Raw genomic sequence first — 5,000 nt, forward strand, 5'->3', positions numbered from 1 at the left:
AAAAGCGTCCCTTCCATCTCTGGTCGGGACTCTGTTTGCATGTATTAGCTCTAGAATTACCACAGTTATCCAAGTAACGTGGGTACGATCTAAGGAACCATAACTGATTTAATGAGCCATTCGCGGTTTCACCTTAATGCGGCTTGTACTGAGACATGCATGGCTTAATCTTTGAGACAAGCATATGACTACCGGCAGGATCAACCAGGGAGCTGCGTCAACTAGAGCTGAGCAGCCGGCCGCCCGGGAGTGTGTCCCGGGGGCCCGCGCGAACACGCAAGCGTCCGCTCAATTATTCTGCAAACAGGAGGAGGCTGAGCTCCCCTGCACCATACACCTCGAAACCCTCTCAGGTCCCGGCGGCGCGCAGCGCCGTCCTAAGTACTTGGTCGGGTTCGAGAGAGGCGCAATCGCCCGGAGTTTGGCGAGTAGACGCTTTAGGTGCGACCACCCGTGCTCCCAACTGAGCTTGCCGCTGCCGACAGAGGCCCGGGAGCGTGCTGTCGTGGCATTGCCGGCGGGAGACAACACGCGCCACCTACGGTGACCGGCAGCTCCAACGCCAGCGCCACAGAAGGACAAAAGCCCCACTTGGGTGCCGAAGCGAACTCTCCCAGCACAGCGCACGCGCCAACACGTCCGCACAGCTGCGATACAAACCACCTGCGAGAACCGCAGAGGCGACCGAGCAGCAGACGGCGTCGCGGCGCCGAGCGCCAGGCGGCGGCGCATCCTCAGCGCACACAGTCCTCAATCGGACCAGCACACTGCAGATGTCCACCGCGCTTCGCACCGGGCCCGCGAGGACCTACTTTGGCCGCACGGCGCCGCGTGCAGGGTGCGCCGGCGCGCAGCTGCGCCGCCTGCCGCCTCCGTCGGCCGGCGCGCCTGCCACTGGCCGCCCCCACCAGCCGGCTGTAGCGCGTGCGCCCACGCACCGCGCGGCCAGCACGCCGGGAGGCCCCCCCTCACCGGCCGGGGACGGTCCCACCCAGCCACCGCCGCGTATCGCTTCACACCCAGATGCCATTCACGTTCGTGGGCATGGTGGGTATCGCTGGAACAACCGGTTGGTAGCTCAACCGATCGTCGCCATCACTGATTCACCTCTAGCGAGAACAACCGCACCACAACGGTTTACCAGTTGTTCATTTGCGTAACGTCACCAGCAAACGTAGGCGTCCATCGCCATTTGCAAATTCAACGATTGTTGCATGCCTGTGTCAGGTGTCACGACACACTGTCTGCCCACATACACGCAACAACATGTGCACGCTTCGCGAACACGTGGAAGGTGGCCCCCGTACGTATGCGATGTCCATTGCGCGAACGACTGTCAACCGGCCTCTGTCGCATGTCGCAGATGTGGAACGCAGTGCACCATGCTATCACGGTGTGTGAGAAGAGACGACTACGTCTGACAACACGCGCCACTACATCAACAGACGGCTCATGCTGATCGCCATCCAGGGCATACCACACTGCAATCCAGCTCTTATAGGGAGACGACACGTAGCTGAGTGCACAACATTTGGACCGCATGGTTCGCCGTTGTTGGCGCAGTCGTTGTACGGTCACATGTACCACGATGTATCATTCAGTACATGAGGACCAATGTGCAGTACAGTGTGTGATTTGGACGTACAACATCAGCGGACAGTTGACACAGGCCGTACCACAGCGTAGGCTAAGTGCTTCGCCATGCGAATGCCAATGAACAACTGCAAATGCCAATGAACAACTGCAAAGGGCATTGAGCATGTACGTCCTGCTGCCATCCACATTACAGTGTATAGCTGCAAGGTGTTTAACATGAAGCGATACACTGGGGACCGGGCAGTGCGAGTAGCAAACTATATTGCGGGGGTTGCAGTTGGGCAACACTACACTAATTTAACGCGTCGTATGACAATTACAGAGCAGGTTAAGGCCCAACGTGTGTTGGGTTAAGGCCCAACGTGTGTTGGGTTAAGGCCCAACGTGTGTTGGGTTAAGGCCCAACGTGTGTTGGGTTAAGGCCCAACGTGTGTTGGGTTAAGGCCCAACGTGTGTTGGGTTAAGGCCCAACGTGTGTTGGGTTAAGGCCCAACGTGTGTTGGGTTAAGGCCCAACGTGTGTTGGGTTAAGGCCCAACGTGTGTTGGGTTAAGGCCCAACGTGTGTTGGGTTACAGCACAATGTGGGTTACGTTAAGGCGCAATATAGGTTACGTTAAGGCGCAATATAGGTTACGTTAAGGCGCAATATAGGTTACGTTAAGGCGCAATATAGGTTACGTTAAGGCGCAATATAGGTTACGTTAAGGCGCAATATAGGTTACGTTAAGGCGCAATATAGGTTACGTTAAGGCGCAATATAGGTTACGTTAAGGCGCAATATAGGTTACGTTAAGGCGCAATATAGGTTACGTTAAGGCGCAATATAGGTTACGTTAAGGCGCAATATAGGTTACGTTAAGGCGCAATATAGGTTACGTTAAGGCGCAATATAGGTTACGTTAAGGCGCAATATAGGTTACGTTAAGGCGCAATATAGGTTACGTTAAGGCGCAATATAGGTTACGTTAAGGCGCAATATAGGTTACGTTAAGGCGCAATATAGGTTACGTTAAGGCGCAATATAGGTTACGTTAAGGCGCAATATAGGTTACGTTAAGGCGCAATATAGGTTAGGTTAAGGCGCAATATAGGTTACGTTAAGGCGCAATATAGGTTACGTTAAGGCGCAATACAGGTTACGTTAAGGCGCAATACAGGTTAGGTTAAGGCGCAATACAGGTTAGGTTAAGGCGCAATACAGGTTAGGTTAAGGCGCAATACAGGTTAGGTTAAGGCGCAATACAGGTTAGGTTAAGGCGCAATACAGGTTAGGTTAAGGCGCAATACAGGTTAGGTTAAGGCGCAATACAGGTTAGGTTAAGGCGCAATACAGGTTAGGTTAAGGCGCAATACAGGTTAGGTTAAGGCGCAATACAGGTTAGGTTAAGGCGCAATACAGGTTAGGTTAAGGCGCAATACAGGTTAGGTTAAGGCGCAATACAGGTTAGGTTAAGGTACGACGTAGGTTAGGTTAAGGTACGACGTAGGTTAGGTTAAGGTACGACGTAGGTTAGGTTAAGGTACGACGTAGGTTAGGTTAAGGTACGACGTAGGTTAGGTTAAGGTACGACGTAGGTTAGGTTAAGGTACGACGTAGGTTAGGTTAAGGTACGACGTAGGTTAGGTTAAGGTACGACGTAGGTTAGGTTAAGGTACGACGTAGGTTAGGTTAAGGTACGACGTAGGTTAGGTTAAGGTACGACGTAGGTTAGGTTAAGGTACGACGTAGGTTAGGTTAAGGTACGACGTAGGTTAGGTTAAGGTACGACGTAGGTTAGGTTAAGGTACGACGTAGGTTAGGTTAAGGTACGACGTAGGTTAGGTTAAGGTACGACGTAGGTTAGGTTAAGGTACGACGTAGGTTAGGTTAAGGTACGACGTAGGTTAGGTTAAGGTACGACGTAGGTTAGGTTAAGGTACGACGTAGGTTAGGTTAAGGTACGACGTAGGTTAGGTTAAGGTACGACGTAGGTTAGGTTAAGGTACGACGTAGGTTAGGTTAAGGTACGACGTAGGTTAGGTTAAGGTACGACGTAGGTTAGGTTACGGTACGACGTAGGTTAGGTTACGGTACGACGTAGGTTAGGTTACGGTACGACGTAGGTTAGGTTACGGTACGACGTAGGTTAGGTTACGGTACGACGTAGGTTAGGTTACGGTACGACGTAGGTTAGGTTACGGTACGATATAGGTTAGGTTACGGTACGATATAGGTTAGGTTACGGTACGATATAGGTTAGGTTAAGGTACACATTGTTGTAAGGAAAGGTTTAATGGGGGGCGGGGCGGCCGGTTTGTTGATTGTGACTATAGTAAGTGGATGCCTGCGGCATCATCTGATTTGCCACGTCAGGATGCACCTTTGGCTCATGACAGGCGGCGCTCTGATTCCATGGTTGTGGCAGACCTGTGTCTTTCATTCCTGCCATTGTTTGTGTGCTGTGAGAGGAGGCAGTATTGTGATGTTGGGTGCACCCCTGTGTAGGACATGTGTGGGTGTTGGTGGCTTGGCTGAGCAATGGTGGTTGTCGGGTGGGTGGGATATTCTGTTTTCTGAGTGGACCTCCCAGTCTGGTTATGACAGTGTGGATTGTCTAATGTGGCGGAGAGGATGCACTGGGTGTTGTTCCATGCTGGTGCTTACATATTGTCTGTGTGCGTGTTACAGGCAGAGAGTAGTGCGTGATAAGGGTGTGTGGCTGACGTGTGGTTGTGATTGTGAGCAGAGTCTTTCAGCATGTATACGGACAGTTGTATACATTATCTGTATTCTGATGGCTCTATCTATTACTAATCAGCGCCGTGTATACGTTTAATCCGGTTCCAGTCGAAACTGTTGTATCTCTGTACATTAGTGACACGGCGAGCCCGCTATGTAGTTACTCGTCTCGGCAGCTTCCACCGGTGTATGGCAAATGATTATAAGGAATCAGTCTAGTCGTCAATACCGATGGTGTGACGTCACATGTCTGGGGTGGGGGACGCTGCGCCCTTCCGGTGGGTCATGGCCTAGAAAGACTCTTCCCACGCAGGGGGGCGTGGACTGTCATTGACTCTTCCGAGTAATATACTTGCCGTACGTTTTTGCGACTGCGAGTGCAACGCTCACCGGTACCGACATGGATGGAGCGCCTCCTAGCTGACCGCTCAGCATCGGCATTCGTACAGAGAGCAACGCGATCGCGTCTCTAGCTCGTAACTGGTACAGCTCGCAGCTCATGTATAGGGACAGCGGGAATGTCGCATATTGGACGTACCTCTTCATGAAACGCATGTTATAGGGGTGGATTGCACATTGCGACTGCGGGAAAAGTCCGCCGTTCATCCGCTGGAGTTGCGAGTTGGGCGGTTGGAGTGGGGCGCAGGTGGAGTGATTGCCGGTCCACGATTTCGTGCGGCAGAG

General features: G+C 52.3%; 1 non-coding gene across 1 annotated transcript in view; it reads right to left on the minus strand.

Annotated features, from left to right (window-relative positions):
• LOC126434795 (small subunit ribosomal RNA) overlaps positions 1-211 on the minus strand; it is a 1,910-nt gene extending 1,699 nt beyond the window's left edge. The window contains exon 1 of the ribosomal RNA XR_007579499.1: positions 1-211. This exon is cut by the window's left edge and continues 1,699 nt beyond it. This is a non-coding gene — a ribosomal RNA (small subunit ribosomal RNA).
• Positions 212-5,000: the final 4,789 nt, after the last annotated feature.

The sequence above is a fragment of the Schistocerca serialis genome, unplaced genomic scaffold (genome assembly GCF_023864345.2).
Source record: "Schistocerca serialis cubense isolate TAMUIC-IGC-003099 unplaced genomic scaffold, iqSchSeri2.2 HiC_scaffold_1195, whole genome shotgun sequence".
Taxonomy (NCBI): domain Eukaryota; kingdom Metazoa; phylum Arthropoda; class Insecta; order Orthoptera; family Acrididae; genus Schistocerca; species Schistocerca serialis.